At 41.7% G+C, this 17,484-nt stretch overlaps 1 protein-coding gene across 3 annotated transcripts in view; it reads left to right on the top strand.

The window, feature by feature from the left end:
• RAB27B (RAB27B, member RAS oncogene family) overlaps positions 1-17,484 on the top strand; it is a 207,161-nt gene that overhangs the window by 120,668 nt on the left and 69,009 nt on the right. The window contains exon 1 of one of the 3 annotated variants that reach the window (XM_038744367.1): positions 8,468-8,705. The exons of 1 other annotated variant lie outside the window; for it this stretch is intronic. The gene's annotated coding sequence lies outside the window, so the exon portion shown is untranslated. One more of the 3 variants, XM_038744368.1, reaches the window with a different exon arrangement.

Raw genomic sequence — 17,484 nt, 5'->3', positions numbered from 1 at the left:
GTCAAGTGACTTGCTCAAAGTTACACAGTGGGCAAGTGGCAGAGCCAGAATTAGAACCCAGATTTCCTGACTTTGAGGACAGTCTTCTTTCTACTAGGCCAGGATATACATACACCTAGTTCTTCTCTTATGCAGGTGTTGCTTTTTGCTGAACATCATGCTAAGGAAAATGTGTGTTTTCCAATCCAGTATGGTTCCAGATGCCATTCTGTATGTTCCTCTGCACAGCTCTTTCTTCCGACAGTGCGCATCACACTGAATCCAAGACACTGTTGGAAAACGCCTCCCTAATTCCCTAACAGGGTTCTAGCCACACACACACACACCCACACACACACCCCCCCGCAAAATTTGTAATGAAAACAAGTATTGTGTCTGATCTCGCGGCACTTTTCAACTTAATTTTTGTGGGTTATGCCGGTTCTTCAGTGGTCTCAAGGGCCTTTTGATGTGTTGTCTGTTGTGTGCTTTTAAAATGTGAGCTCTTGAGGGCAGGAGCTGTGCCTATTTAAATGTAACTCCCAGCACAATTGTGCCGAGCAATGAAAGCTCTGGGAAGACTGATGAAGTGACCTCCAATACCTTCTGGGAAGTGACCTCCAATGCCTTCTGGGCTGTAGCTTGTTGGCCACCCACAAGATGGCTGCTATTATCATTATTATTATAGTTATAATTAATTTGATAAGCACTTACTGTATGCCAATTACTGTACTAAGCCACATGACTTTTAGACTGTGAGCCCACTGTTGGGTCGGGACTGTCTCTATATGTTGCCAACTTGTACTTCCCAAGCGCTTAGTGCAGTGCTCTGCACACAGTAAGCGCTCAATAAATACGATTGATTATAAGATAATAATAATAATAATGACATTTATTAAAAGCTTACTATGTGCAAAGCACTGTTCTAAGCGCTGACAATCAGGTTGTACATAGTCCCTCTCCCACAAGGGGCTCACGGTCTAAGTAAGAGGGAGTAGGATTTAATCCCCGTTTTACAGATGAGGGAGCTAAGAAACAGAGGAAGTGACTTTCCCAAGATCATCCAGCAGACGTGTGGTGGTATCAGGATTAGAACCCAGGTACTCTGACTCCCGGTCCCATGTTCGTTCCACCGGGCCACGCTGCTTTTCTTTGTCAACTCCTTGTCTGGTCCTCCATCACTCTGTCCACATTACTGCAGAGCCATTGCTGACTTGGATTAGAACCTTCATTCATTCAGTCGTGTTTATTAAGTGCTTACTTGTGCAGAGCACTGTACTAAGCACTTGGTATATTACAACAATAAACAGTCACATTCCCTGCCCGCGATGGGCTTGTAGTCTAGAGGATGAGTTTACAGTGTAGGGGACTGCAGTGGGTCACGGGAACACGGGACAGAGGAATGTCCTGCTGCTGCCACTGGTGACACCTTAACAGCATCTACAGGTGTTAAGTACAAGAGGGAATTTAAAAAAAATGTAATTTGTTAAATTCTTACTATATGCCAGGCACTCTACTAAATGCTGGGATAACGCTAATCAAGTTGAGCAGAGTCCATAACCCACACAGAGCTCACAATCTTAATCCTCATTGACAGATGAGGTAAGATAAATGCCTTTCCTAAATCACACAGCAGACTAATGGTGGGATTAGAATGCAGGTCTCCTGACTCACAGGCTAGTGCTCCATCCACCTAGGCCACGCTGCTTCTCACTGGATTGGATAAAGGCCAGGGTACTTTTAAATTGAAATGGCAGAGACTGATGCCTGATTGGGTGTTTAGACTCTAAATTCTTGAAAACAGTGCTCCCCTACCCCCAAACACAAATAAGACAAATCAATCCAAGACATCTCAATTCCTTGTTTACAGAAGCCAAGCAAAGTGGTTCAAAATTTAGACCCAAATCCCCAGAACCTCACTTGAAATATCTAGATTATTAAAGTCAAAGTGTATTTTTGGCATTGATTTATGAGGATAATTTACCAAAATAGACTTGGTCAGTATCAAGCATAATGAATTCAATCTGTGATTAGGTGAGCAATTATTTTGCCTCATCGGTCTCTTTGTCCACTGAGTCGACATTATCTCTGTACTTGCATCTGCAGGCACAAAGATAAGTGTAGTGGCTAGTTCAGAGCCAAAGACATCATGCTTCAGAAATGCAAGCTGATGATCGTGATCATTTATCACATGCATTTACATGCCACTCGAGCAAAATTCCCCCCTCACATCATAGCTCTCTATAGATGAGATGTTTTTCTGCAAACATAATTTTACCATGCATAATTTCAATGGTAGAAGAGTGCTCCATAGTCTGGGAACTTACAGGGATTTGATCTGAGACATTATTAGGTTAGGGGAGGGAGAAGAAAAAAGAAAAATTAGCGTGGTTTTCTGCTCACCTTCAACCTCTATTCCTCCCTTTTCCCTCTTCCTTTCACACACATGCAAACCGAAAGGAAATGGAGATGGAATGAATCAAAAGAAGCAGCGAGATCTAGTGGAAAGAACACAGGCCTGGGAGTTAGGGGATCTGGGATCTCAACCCTACCAAGTATATGCTGTGTGACCTTGGGGGAGTCATTTAACTGCTCTGTTTCTGAGTTACCACATCTGTAAAAGTGGGGATTAAGACTCTGAGCCCAGGGACTGTGTCCAACCCAATTATCTTTCATAGTATCCTTGCACTTAGTACAATACCTGACACATAGTAAGCACTTTACAAATACCTTAAAAAGTATATGTATATAGTTGTGCATATATATATATAATATATATATATACTTGAAGCTTTCCCTGCCACAACCCTCCTCTGCTTCTCCTGTTCCTTCTCTTCATTTTCTTCCTTTTACTCCTCTTAGTCCTATTCTCATTCTCTTCTTTCTCTTTCTTCTCCCTACTTTTCTTTCTCTTCTTTCTTCCCCCCTCCTTGTCCTCCTCTTTTCTACCAGAGTCTCAGAGTGCATGGTAGTCAGGCATTTTTAAGTCTGAGCAAACATGGTGGTGATCTCTTTGGTCTTTCCCACCTGTAGTTTTTGAGGCGATCTTTATTATGATATAAGTAATTTCATGGCTCAGCATTTTGGACAAACTGGTTACTTGATCAAGTAGTATGTGTTCAATAAATACCACTGATGATGATGATGATGACGATATCATGAATCCTGACTCAAGTATGGGCTAAACTGTACTTTAAATTGTAAGCTCGTTGTGGGCAGGGAAAAAAATCTACCAATTCTGCTATATTGTACTCTTCCAAGCAGTTAGTACAGTGCTCTGCACACAGTAAGTGCCCAATAAATATGATTGATTGATTAGCCTGTGAGCCCTTTGTGGGATAGAGACATGATTATCTTATCTCTAACCCAACCCTTAGTAGAATGCTTGGCACATAGCAAGCATTTATAGATGTCACTATTATTATGATTTTTATTAGCCTTATAGAGTGACCTGATCTCAAAGGATAAATGTTAAACCATTCCATCATAGCAAGAGTTAACAGATGGTCAGAGGGGTGATAGTACCATCCCACAACTTTGTCATACTATCATCCACTCCTGCACAGGCTGCTCACTGACCTTGTGATCTACACATATAATAATAATATTGTTGGTATTTGTTAAGTGCTTACTATGTGACAAGCACTGTTCTAAGCACGGGGTAGATACAAGATAATCAGGTTGTCCCACGTGGGGCTCACAGTCTTAATCCCCATTTTACAGATGAGAAAACTGAGGCACAGAGACATTAAGTGACTTGCCCAAGGTCACACAGCTGACAAGCACATATGTAGCCATGAAAATTAAACACCATTGGACAGTTTAAACCAAAGGGTTCATTTTATATGTGTAAATATGGAATCGCCCTTTGGTTGATCTGGATAAGTTTGCTCTACCTCCTTCCCACTCCTCCCTCTATTTCCAAATGACCTTTATTTTAAAATTATCCTTTCCATCCTTTGTTTTATGCATACTAAGTCTCAGCTCTTTGCCCTCACTTTGCACTAGCTTGTAAACCCTTCAAAATCAGTATTTTCCCCAAGCTCTGCACACAGTAGGCTCTCAGTGAATAAGTGACTGTTGTTGACTGTTGATATCTTTATCACATTTTCATATTCAGACATAATGGTACATTCTCACAAGTATAGGCAAATAGCCACAGACAACATTCAGGTTTGCAAACGTGTCCCAATTCACAGACATGCTCATCGACTACCCACATATACTTACACACACTCAGAGTTCTGCTACATGCAGAAACATATGCATAGGAATGTTTGCTCACCAGAAGACTGACTCTCATGCCTAAAATATATTTTCACACATATGTGCACATACACCCGCTAGTAAGCATATTCTAGATGGTAGACTCCTTAAGGGATCGTGTCTACTGACTCAATTTTATTGTACTCTCCTAAGTGCCTAGCTCAGTGCCCTGCACAAAGTGAGCCCTCAAAAGATATCACTGATTGATTGATTTATGTATACTCACACACTCACACATGGACAACAAACAGTAATCAAACTTCTGTGTCAATTAGCATCAGGACCAGGTAAGATGGAGTCTGAGTGGATATTCGATTGTGGAGATGGGGAGTCTAGAAGAAGGAGAAATTTGGGTGGAGAGTGGTCAGTGGGGGAGTGTGTTTGGGTAAAGGGGCTTCTGAAGAGAGGAGGGAATCTGGGCAAGAGATGGCTTGAGAGGGGAAATCTGAGAAAGTGGGTCACTGAATGACAAAGCTCTGACAGCTCCCACCTGCCCTCTCCACCCCTCAGTTAATAGCCAAGTTTCAGCCCATCCACTGCCACAATCAGCCCGGCAGTAAGCGACCTAAGCCATCGGGGAACATATCCACCAGTGCTACTGGAAGACTGCCAATATTGGCCCCAGCACAACAAGCTTTTGTAAGGCCAATCCAGGTTGCTCCCAGAGGCATGCCAGCCTCATGCTGGCTGGCATGGGCTTACTCACAACTCCTGAGTACAAACCAAACACCCAGGTGGCTCATTTTGAGTAGGGCCTGTCATTTTCTGTTAACTAGAAATCATATCTTAACCATGTGTGTATTTACCTTTCCCTTTGTTACTGCTAATTTTGTCTGCCTTATCTCCTCTTTGCATTGTAAACTTTGGAATGAAAGGACATTGTCTGCTGAACTTGGTAAATGGAGTTAATTGCCAAGCCAGAGGGCGCTCAGTAAATATTAGTTGATGGTGCTGAGAAGGGTGGAACTTCCTGAAGCTGCCCTGGCAGCTTTCCCAGACCTGGGATTAGAAGCAGTTTTGCTTTAGTGGAAACAGCGTGGGCCTGGGACTCAGAGAAGCTGGGTTCTAATCCTGACTCTGCCACATGTCTGCTGTGTGACCTGGGGTAAGTCACTTAACTTCTCTGTGGCTCAGTTACCCCATCCTTAAAATGGAGATTATATCCTACTCCCTCCTACTTAGACTGTGAGCCCCATGTGGGACAGTGATTGTGTCCCATCTGATTAATTTGTATCTATCTCAGCACTTAGAATGGTGCTTGGCACATAGTAAGTGCTTAACAAGAATAATGACAATAATAGGTTGCCTGTCAACGTTCTAATCAAGCAAAAACTGCTCACTCTTGGCTTCAAGGCTCTCCATCACCTCGCCCCCTCCTACATCACCTCCCTTCTCTCCTTTTACATTCCAGCCCGCACCCTTCACTCCTCTGCCGCTAACCTCCTTACTGTGCCTCGTTCTCACCTAACCTGCCATCTACCCCTGGCCCACATCCTTCCCCTGGCCTGGAATGCCCTCTCTCCACACATCCGCCAAGCTAGCTCTCTTTCGCCCTTCAAAACCCTACTGAGAGCTCATCTCCTCCAGGAGGTCTTCCCAGTGACGATTTTGACACCTGTCTACAGGTTGTGCATTGTTGTCTGCCTCCCCCTTCTAGACTGTGAGCCGTTTTGGGGTAGGGACCGTCTCTATATGTTGCCGACTTCTACTTCCCAAGTGTTTAGTACAGTGCTCTGCACACAGTAAGCGGTCAATAAATACAAATGAATGAATGAATGAATAATAATAATGGCTCTCTGGGACCCCAGGGATGTTATCTGTAAATCAGAGTGGCTGGAGCTTATGAAGAGTCCTCTGCCCCCTTCCTCACCAACTTCTTTGAACCCAGAGGGTCCCTGGAATGCAACTTGTCAAAGGCTGCTCAGGTAATCCGAGGACTGGCTACTTGGAAAGAGAGCTGTGCTTCTGATTACCACTCACCTAGAACAATTTAAAATTCCCCTCCAATGTCGGGTGATGGTTTTTTCTCTGACTGTGCTTTCTGCTGGTTCTTTGTCACAGGGTTTGACTTTATGTATTTACTGACCTGTGTGGATACGCGTCTGGGTGACTTGGCATCAGCCTGGGTTTCCTCCGAGCCCACCACCCTTGAGCCCTCAGTTGACAGTCCAAATCGCAAAGTCTCCTCTTAAGGGTCTTTTTCCAGAAGCAGCTGGATCCTGCTGTGTGGGAAAGCAGGGAGTCTTCCCACTCCCCAACTACCTGCTGTTACTACTACTCTGCTGATCCAAGCACTTATATCAATCATATTTATTGAGCACTTACCATGTGCAAAGCACTATACTCAGTACTTGGGAGTGTACAATATAATAGACATATTCCCCACCCACAACAACCTCATGGTCATATCCTGCCTTGACTTCTGTATCAGTCTTCTTGCTGACCTGTCTGCCTCCTGTCGCTCTCCACTCTAGTCCATACTTTACCCAGCTGCCCGGATCATTTTTCTGGAAAATATTTGGTCCATATCTCCCCACTCCTCAAGAACCTCCAGTAGTTGCCCATCAACCTCTGCATCAAACAGAAACTCTTTACCGTTGTCTCTAAAGCACTCAACTCAGCTCAACCCCTCCTACCTTACACATTTCACTCCTCTAGCTCGAGCTTGACACTGTGCCTTGATCTCCTCTCTTACCATTGACCCTTTACCCACACCCTCCCTCTGGCCTGGAACTCCCTCTCCCTCCATATGCTCCAGAACACCACTCTCCCTGCCTTCAAAGTCTTATTAAGGTCACATTTCCAAGAGGCCTTCCCTGATTAAGCCCTCATTTCCCCATCTCCTCTTCTCTCCTGCATTGCCATGCACTGGATTTGTACCTTTTAAGAAAATGATATTCACCCAACCCACACCTCCACAGCACTTATGTTCATATCTGTAATGTATTTTATGTTAATGTTTGTCTCCCCCTCTTGAGTTTAAGCTCCTTGTGGGCAAGGAACTTTTCTACTAACTCTGCTGTTTGGACTCTCCCAAGTGCTTAGTACACAGTAAGCACTCAGTAAATACCACTGATTGATTGATACTCCATGTACCAAAAATACTTAGAGTGCTTACTTTCTGCAGAACAATGCTCCAAGTACCTGAAGAGTACAGTAGGAGAGGTAGATACCATCTCTGTCCTCAAAGACCACAAACACTTAAGTGTACCTGAATGTGAACCTAATGTCTCATCACAGAGTAAATGTGTGATGTGTAGCATTATGTAGTGAAGTGGCTACCCTTATATGCATATTGCATATATATGCATATTGTGGGCTATGGCTAGATTATTGGATAACATTTATCTCCTGAGCATAACAAGAATAATATTAATAATGATCATTGTGGTATTTGTAACGTGCTTTTGCTGAGTGTTGGGGTAGATACAAAAAAATCAGGTCCCACATGGGAATCACAGTTTAAGTAGCAGGGAGAACAGGTATTGAGTCTCCATTTTGCAGATGAGGGAACTGAGGCACAGATAACTTAGGTAACTTGTAAAACGTCACACAGCAGACAGTTGGTGAAGCTGGTATTAGAACCCAGGTCTTCTGACTTCAAGGTGCTCTTTCCACTAGGCCATGCTGCTTCTCAGAAACCTGTGGAATACTTACATCAAGTAAGAACTGCGGTTATGTATTGCGATATTAGGCTATTGTCATTGCCAACTTGTACTTCCCAAGCACTTAGTACAGTGCTCTGCACACAGTAAGCGCTTAATAAATACAATTGAATGAATGAATTTAATATCCTGCTAAGTGCTTGCTGCCCACCTTCCATCCTACCATGTCCTGTCTTCCACCACCTGTTTCTCCTAAACTGCACCCCACTACTGCTGCTATTACTAATCCTGGGAGTGTCTTGTGTTTGGGCTGGTTTTTTTTGTAGAGAGAGAGGAGCTTTACTGGAAGAAGATTCTGGGAAATTCAAGAAAATAAATGAATAAAACGTACACACACTGTCTTTTGGTGTTTGTTTGAGAACCCTGCTCTTTGCAGACATTCACTCAGAGCAGAATACGCTCTTGCAGAACGCATGCAGTTGAGTCACTGGCAAGATTTGCCTGAGGTGAGTGCCTCATATCCGTGTTAAGGCTTCAGAGGCACGCCTTCTTTTCATACAAACCTTTCAGATAGAAGCTTTTTCAGTCTGACTTCAAGGGGTGGTGCTAAAAAAGACTTCAACGTATGGTCCGACTGGTCAGGGGGAAACATACAGGCTTACAAGATAAAAAATAAGCGATTTTTTTGGTTTTGTTTTTGGTTTTTTTCCTTCCGGTTGTCCCATTTTTAAGACACATCCTTTGGTTTTTAACCCCCACGAAGAGTTGAAAGTGTCAGATCCTTTCGGAAAGGGAAAGGAAACGTTGCTGTAATCTGACACCAACCTCAGGCCCGAAAGGAAACTTCACACACTGGTGAGTTTGGGAAGCTGGGGCTGAGCGCTCATTTTTGCGGAATGTATTCCCACCCATTCAGCTTGTTCTCATGCTCTGTAGCTGGGTTCCGAGGAGGTGAGGTGTGGGTAAGTAGCCATGGGCCTGTAATATGTGAAACAGCTTCTGAGTGTAAGTGGGGAATGTAGGGACCCTTGGGGTGGTTGGGAGGGACCAAATAGGAATCTTTGATACTCTAAACTTAAAGAAAACGGCGCTGCTTGAAATCCAATCTTGTTAGAAAACTGACATTGATATGTGCGGCACATGTCGCTAGACAACTCCAGCTTGCTGCCTCTGTTTATGTATTTGCATGGCAAACAGCTGGTTAAAGAGAGCTCAGCATTTCCAACTTCTGTCCATATGCACTTCAGCTAGAAATGGCATTTTTCCCTTTCTGTACCGAGCGAAAATAAGGTGGACTGAGGAAAAGTCACTCCAGTATCGTGGCTTGTCTTGGCGCTAGGTGAAATGGCTACTCAGCTCGGTAAATTTTATTTTATTTTTTTTACTCTTCTACCCTGTTGCTTCCTGTTCTGATCCAAGTTCACCATCTGCTGTTTTCGTTCGGGTTGTCGCAGTGTATTAGATTCAAAGATTTTCTCATTCAAAATAACAATCTGATTCTGTGGATTTACAAATCAACTCTGAAGGGGAAGTGTTCATCTGTTTAAAAGGCAAAGGGTGTAGCTCTAAGGGACTGCAGTTTATGATAAAGGTTTCATAACAAAAGGATCAGGGCCAGTTCTTTATTTCAGAGCTAAATTTCAGAGCACTTGCCTTCAATCGATCAGCCAATCAATAGTATTTATTGAGTATTTTGTGAAGAGAACTGCACTACGTGCTTGGGAGAGTACAGTACAACAGAGTTGGTAGAGGTATTCCCTGCCCACAGGAAGCGTATAGTCTTGACGGGGAGACAGACATTAAAATAAATTATGGATATGTACCATAAGGCTTGTGGGGCTGAGGGTGGGGTGAATAAAGGTTACAAATCCAAGTGCAAGGATGATACAGAAGGGAGAGGGAGTATGGGAAAATGAGTACTTAGTTAAGGAAAGCTTTTTGGCAGATTCTTAGTTAAGGAATTCTTGTAGTAAGAATTTGAGGGTGGGGAGAGTGATGGTCTGTCGGAGCTCAAGCTAGGGTGAATAGATTGATGTTAGAGGTGTGAAGTATGCAGGCTTTGTTATTTGAAGCAACATGGCATAGTGGATAGAGCACAGGCCTGTGAATCAGAAGGTCATGAGTTCTAATCCCTGCTCCACCACTTGTCTGTTGTATGACCTTGGGCAAGTCATTTCACTTCTCTGTGCCTCAGTTACCTTATCTGCAAAATGGCGATAGAAACTGTGAGCCCCAAGTGAGACAGGGACTATGTTCAACTCAATTTGCTTGTATCCACCCTAGGATTTAGCACAGTGCCTGGCACATAGCAAGTGCTTAACAAATAACATCATTACTATTAATAGTAGTTGTAGCCCCTTCCTTCCTCTCCCCCTCATCCCCCTCTCCATCCCCCCCATCTTACCTCCTTCCCTTCCCCACAGCACCTGTATATATGTATATATGGTTGTACATATTTATTACTCTATTTATTTATTTATTTATTTTACTTGTACATTTCTATCCTATTTATTTTATTTTGTTGGTATGTTTGGTTCTGTTCTCTGTCTCCCCCTTTTAGACTGTGAGCCCACTGTTGGGTAGGGACTGTCTCTATGTGTTGCCAATTTGTACTTCCCAAGCGCTTAGTACAGTGCTCTGCACATAGTAAGTGCTCAATAAATGTGATTGATTGATTGATTGATAGTAGGAAATAAGTGAAGTAAGATAGGCAGGGTCAAAGTGATTAAGTGTTTTAAAGCCAATGGTAAGGTAATGGTAAGTGGATGCCTTCAACTACTAATATGGGTAACCATTAAACAGGCCAACCCCAAATGATTTCTGGTCGAGCTATCATTTTGCGGTATTCTAATGTGAATCTCCAAATCACCTCTATTTAACAGAAAGATGATTTTGGTGTCTGCAGAAAATGGTACCGCCTTTACATCTGGTTGCCATATTCCAAAGTTAAGACATTGGTGATGCCTGAGAAGATTTTACAAATGGGTGGTATTTTTGGCTCTTTGTCAAAATATAGATCAATAAATTGAGCAACAAGTCGCAGAGGTGGTTATTTAGTCACTACCTGTTAACACCACAGCAAACATGTCAGTTTCAAATAGTGAGCATAAATTAAGGGCTGTACTTAAAGTTATGTTATTCACCCCGATATTTAAGCTCTTCGTAGTCTCAAAAGACTCTATTATTTGGCCTTGGTGGGTGGTTAGAGGGGGACAGGACAGGGAGGAAGAGCAAGAAGTTTCCGCACCTCTAAACCAGCCCCTTCCTCCCCACCAACCGACCAAGAGACAGGAACCACGTCTAATTTCCCTAATTCTCTCTTCATTATGGTATTTGTCAAGCGCTTACTATGTGCCAAGCTTTGTATTAAGCACTGGGGTAGTAGCTACAAGATAATCAAATTGGACATAGTCCATGTCCCATATGGGGCTTACAAACTTAATCCCCATTTTACAGATGAGGAAATTGAGGCAAGGAGAAGTTAGGCAACTTGCCCAAGGTCACATCGCAGTCAGGTGGCCGAGCTGGGACTAGAACCCAAGTCTTCTGATTCCCACGCCCAGGTTCTTTCCACTAGGCCACACTACTTCCTCCTGTGTATTCTTTCCCAGCCCTTACAACAGTGTTCTGCACACAGTAAGTGCTTATTAACTACAATTACTATTTCTACCGAGTGATTTTCATGGAGCAGCAGAGAGTCCTGACAGTATCATTGTTTAACATGAAAGACCCTGCTCTGTTCCATTCCACTACAGCCGAGTTTTAACATCACGTCTTGTGCAGGGAAACAAAGAATTTCAGAAGAAACTGGATTAGCCTGTTCTCCTAGTATTTGCCAAGAAGGGATAAACTGAACCTGTCAAACTTAAGGTGCAAACTGCTGCTGCCCTTTCTCACAAACTTCTCCAACCATTTATTGCCAATAATAACAATGGCATTTATTAAACTCTTCTATGTGCTATGTGCTGGGGAAGATGCAAGGTATTTGGTTTGGACACAGTACCTGTTCCATGCGCTTCATATCTCTTCATATAGAGAAGCAGCATGACCTAGTAGCAAGAGCACGGGCTTGGGAGTAAGAGGATGTGGGTTCTAATCACGCTCCACTTATTTGCTGTATGATCTTGGGCAAGTCACTTAACTTCTCTGTTAACTTAACCTCATCTGTATAATAGGAATCAAAACTTGTGGGACAGGGACTATGTCCAACCTGATTACCATGTATGTTCCCCAGCACATAGAACAGTGTTTGGCACTCAGTAAGTGCTTAACAAATACTATCATTGTTATGTCCCCATTTGCCTTTACAGAGCTGGTGATTTTATGAACCTATCTTCTCAGTTACCTGACTCACAAAAGCAAAGAGCAAACCTAGGGAGATTAAGAAGTGTGTTTATGCTCTTGCTTTTTTTCGTTTCTTCGTTAACTTTGCGAGAATAGGAATTTTCCAAAGTTACAAGTGCTCTGGATATTTGAAGAGAGAAATACAGTTGGCTTCAAACTTCCACTGGGAGACTTCTGGTCTGTGTCATCATCCTTTCAGTTTACTAGTGAGCTAAATCTGGAAGGAAATGTCAGTATCAGCACTACCTGTGCTGTGATAATCCATCAATTTCTTGAATTCCTTAATTAAAGATGTATTTCAGCAATAATTTAATTTCTTAGGCCAATAATCTACTATAGGGAGAGAGTAACAAAAAAGGCAGGAACTAACCTGCCCCTTGTCAAAAGCCTGCAATTTCTAAATGAAAATAGGCTGTCGTATATATTAAAGGTGTGTCCTTATGATTGAAAGTTTTGATAATGGGAACTAAAAAACTAAGTGCCTTTTTGAGCAATAGGCCACAAGTGTAGAAATGAAAAGGAATAATAAACACAGAATCCAGAGTAAAGTCAATTGAAAATAAAAAACCTAAAATGTTTCTGATGCAGAAATGTCACTACCATGTTGCAGTAGCCTCTATTAAGTTAATAAAGGTTTCATTACAGAAGTCATGTCCGATGGTGATGTATGTTATTTTGCTTTTAAAAAGGTAGATGATTTTTGTCGATATTTTAAAGCTTTATGGTTCTGCCAACATAAATATAGACAGCATTAGAATTATGGCAAGTAAAACAAAAATGTATTACTAATTTAAACAGGCCTGGAAAAAAGGCTTAAGACCTTGATTGTATGTTATATTTTGCCTGGCTACATTTTTATTTTACAATTCTAGAAAGTTTTAATGGGGCACAACCTCTATTTTGTAATTGGATCTTTTTCAGATGAAATTACTGTCAGGAATAAATTTTGCATTGGCTCCCATTATAAATCAATAGTATTTATTGATCACTCTATACAGAGCTCTGTACTAAATGCTTTCAAGAATACGATAGAATTAGCAGGCATAATAGAGCTCAAGGAGTTTACAATCTGGCAGGAAAGACAGATGCGAATAAAAATAAATTACCAACAGGAGGAAAAAGAAAAGGGGCATATGTTCTTGAGCTAGTGCTTAAATAAGAATGTATGAAAGGTGTGTACACATAAATTCTATGGGAGGTGGAGAGGCATTAAGTTATTAGGAGACATATTAGTGATGAGGTAGAATTGTGGGGAGGTTAGAGATGGCTCAGGAAAGACCTCCTGGGGGAGGTGTGATTTCAGAAGGGTCTTGAAGATGGGCAGAGATGTAGATTGTCAGATATGAAGGGGGAGAGAGTTTGGAGAGTTTCAGGAATGGGAGAGAATGAGATCAAGAAGTCAGGAGAGATGAGAATGAGCACAGAGAGTTGGTTAATTTGAGAGCAAACAAGTGTGTGACCTGAGGTGTAGTGGGAGAAGAGAATGGATAAGAAGGAGAGAGCTGGCTGATTGGATGCCTTAAAACTGGTAGGAATTTCTGCTTGATGCAGAGAGGGATCTGCGATTTTATTAGCTGTCTTAGAGGACTTGGAAGGTGTGTAAATGATTGCCTTAAAACTGATAGGAATTTCTGCTTGATACAGAGAGGGATCTGCAATTTTATTAGCTGACTTAGAGGACTTGGAAGGTGTGTAAATGATTCAGAAAACCAAGTGAGGTGATGACTACTGAGAGGAGAGATTGGAGGCAGGGAGGTTTGTTTGGAGGCTGATAAGGTAGGCAAGTTGGAATATGACAAGTGCCTTGATCAGCATGATGGCCATTTGGATGGAGGAGAAGGAACAATCATGGAAATCTCCTAGGGGGGAAATTGATGGGATTTCACAATAGACTGAATGTATGGTTTGAATGAGGAGTTGTCGTCCTCAAGGGTAATGCAAAGGTTGTGAGTTTCAGAAAATGGGAGGACTGTGGTGTTGTCAACTGTGATGCTTTCACATGTTTCACAAGTTGTGATGCAACTGTTTATGCAGAAACGCTCTGGGCATGTTACTCCCCTCCTCAAAAATCTCCAGTGGCTGCCTGTCAACCTACAAGTCATGCAAAAACTCCTCACTCTCGGCTTCAAGGCTGTCCATCATCTCGCCCCCTCCTACCTCACCTCCCTTCTCTCCTTCTACAGCCCAGCCCACACCCTGTGCTCCTCTGTTGCTAAGGTTAGCTCCTCTGTCGCTCCTCACTGTGCCTCGTTCTTGCCTGTCCCGCCGTCGACCTCCGGCCCATGTCCTCCCCCTGGCCTGGAATGCCCTCCCTTCACACATCCACCAAGCTAGCTCTCTTCCTCCCTTCAAAATTCTACCGAGAGCGCACCTCCTCCAGGAGGCCTTCCCAGACTAAGCCCCCTTTTTCCTCTCCTCCTCCTCATCCCCCCCTGGCCCTACCTCCTTCCCCTCCCCACAGCACCTGTATAAATGTTTGTACACATTTTTTGCTCTATTTTACTTGCACATATTTACTATTCTTTTTATTTTTTTAATGATGTGCATTTAGCTTTAATTCTGTTTGTTCTGATGACTTGACACCTGTCCACATGTTTCGTTTTGTTGTCTGTCTCCCCCTTCTAGACGGTGAGTCTGTTGTTGGGTAGGGACTATCTCTATATTTTGCCAACTTGTACTTCCCAAGTGCTTAGTACAGTGCTCTGCACACAGTAAGCGCTCAATAAGTACAATTGAATGAATGACTGAATGTGATGAGAAACTTAGATGGTGAGAGGATTTGGGAGGGGATAGCTGGTATTCGCTTGGGGTTATTATTGAAGGAGAAATATGTGACATTAAACACATTATCACTGGCCTGAAGCCACAAGTAATAAACTGTGGAGCTATAGACTCAGAAGAAGAGAAGGAAGGACTGAAAGCATACAGCAACGAGTTAGTAAACTTAATTGAAAATGAAGCTTAGGGAATTGTTGTCATTTTGAAAAAGGTGCACATATTGTCTCCTAACTCTCTTTTTCCATCTCTGCTGCACAAACAAATCAGTAAACCATAACAAGTGCACACACACACACATACACACACACATCGCTTCATAATTTGCCTCCTCTCTCCTTGTTCAGCATTTGAATACCAGGCTAGAAAATATCAGGAAGGATAAATTGTCTCTTGTGAGATTGTATTACAAGGTCACACAACATGGCACATAAGACAAGACAGTTAACTGAGGAGAGCGGAGGAAGGAATTAGCACAGGATAATACATTGTCTCGTTGGATACTTCTTGATTGAATCCAGAGAATAATCATGCTGTCTGATGCATACACATCAGGTCACTCTCAATTATTGTTATTATTAGTAATAACAATAATAATAATAATAATGGCATTTATTAAGCACTTACATAGTATATATAATTACTTCAGGTTTAGTTCTATTGTGGTATAGGATTGAGATTAGGCTTTTGGGGGTAATTAGAGTTAAAAGTGTTGGTACAATTTGTGAAAAAAAAATCAGTGGTCCTTTTGAGTCTTTAAATATTTATAGCTGATGATCAAATGGCTTCAATCTTTGCTCAGACTCATCTCTAGGAGAGGGAGAAGTAATTCATAATGTTACAAAGGAATTATTGAATGCATAAAACCTCTTTGTGATTTTGAGTTGATTCATGATGTTCCATAACCATAGGAAATGATCTTTCTTTTATATAAGCAATCATTTTTTTAAAAGAGTCTGAAAATACCAGAGGTTTGGTCAAGTAGGGTTAGAAACCAGTGCAAAACTTTGTAATTTGCTATGTTTTTTTTCCAACAAACTGCTTGTTGAGTTTGAATGACTGGACCCAAGGAATAAAAACAGAAAATCGAAACATTATTGAATGACGGCCTTTTCAGTACAAAGTGTGACATCCATAGGGAAAAAGAGACTCAAGAAAATATATCAAGGTAGTTATATTTCCAACTCAACTGAATTATAATCAGCCTTCAATGAAAAAATTTTTGGAAGACAAGTTGCCCATTGTAACCCATGAGGTGATTTAAGAATGCAGGGGTTGGAAAATGAACTAGTATGAAATGTCTTTTAATCTGCTTTCTGATTGCTTCAACTCACCTTGTCTTGTAAAACATTAATGAAAGGAGGAAAGTGGGTCTTGGCTGAGTGCCACGCTCTATCTTGGCTTTGGCCACTTGTGCTGTTAAAATATTTGAGGGGTAGTGGGAAATGTCAGGAAATAAGTGTTTTTCTCCAAAGAGAAAAAGGCCTATTTGAAAATATTTATTGTGTTAAAAAATATATTTCATCACATCCTCTTTGGCAAGCAGATTAGGTTGGACTATATATGGAAAAACAAAGGAAATCTAGGTTTTAGTGTTTGGTTTAAAAAAAGCTATGCTGATCACTTGGAGATGAGGGATTGACCTCAGAGTAACAGAACAATCTGATATTCTATCAAGTTCTAGGCCTAACCTAGCACGTCACCCATCTTCCTTTTTTTTGTGGTATTTGTTAAGCATTTACTAAATGCCAAGCACTGTGTTAAGTGCTGGGGTAAATACAAGCTAATCAGATTTGACACAGTACTTGACCCACACAGGCTTTACAGTCTTAATCCCCATTTTATAGTTGAGGTTACTGAGACACAGAAATGTTAAATGACTTGCCCTAGGTCTCACAGCATGCAAGTGACAGAGCTGGAATTAGAACCCATGTCCTTTTGACTCCCAAGCTCACTATCTCTCCACTAGGTCATACCACTTCTCATCAAACTCTTGTTCTCATGAAACTTGCGTCTTCCTGAAAAAAAGATGATTAAAGATTCTTTTCCCTTTTTTCAAGAGGAATCCTAATTTCAAGGTATATATCACCACATGCAGTAGTTTAGAAGCATTGCACATTCCTCCAAGTATGACTCTAAATTGCATTACTCCTTTATTGAGCTGATTTAACTGCTAGATAGGATGGGTAGGATAATTTCAAGATAATATCCTAATTCTAGTGACATGGCAAGAGTGCCAGTGTTTTGGAATAAACCACATATTTAAATATCAACTGTGATCCAAGTTTCAAAAGCTGCTCTGATATTTCTTTTTAATTGCCATAAGAGTGTTCATTTAAATAGTTTATTTCACATTTGGACCCATTTCCTAAACTTATATCAGAGATCCATCTGGCTTCTTTTCTCTGTCCTTTTATAATCATTCTTGATGATGAAGAAATGCCCCATTTCACAATCTACTGGCCAGATTCTGGACTTTCAAGGCATAAGGGACAAATCTTCCCACCTTTTCATC

This window comes from Tachyglossus aculeatus, chromosome 3 (assembly GCF_015852505.1).
Source record: "Tachyglossus aculeatus isolate mTacAcu1 chromosome 3, mTacAcu1.pri, whole genome shotgun sequence".
Lineage (NCBI taxonomy): Eukaryota > Metazoa > Chordata > Mammalia > Monotremata > Tachyglossidae > Tachyglossus > Tachyglossus aculeatus.
The sequence above is the reverse complement of the archived record's forward strand: the minus strand, read 5'-3'. Positions and strand labels throughout refer to the sequence as shown.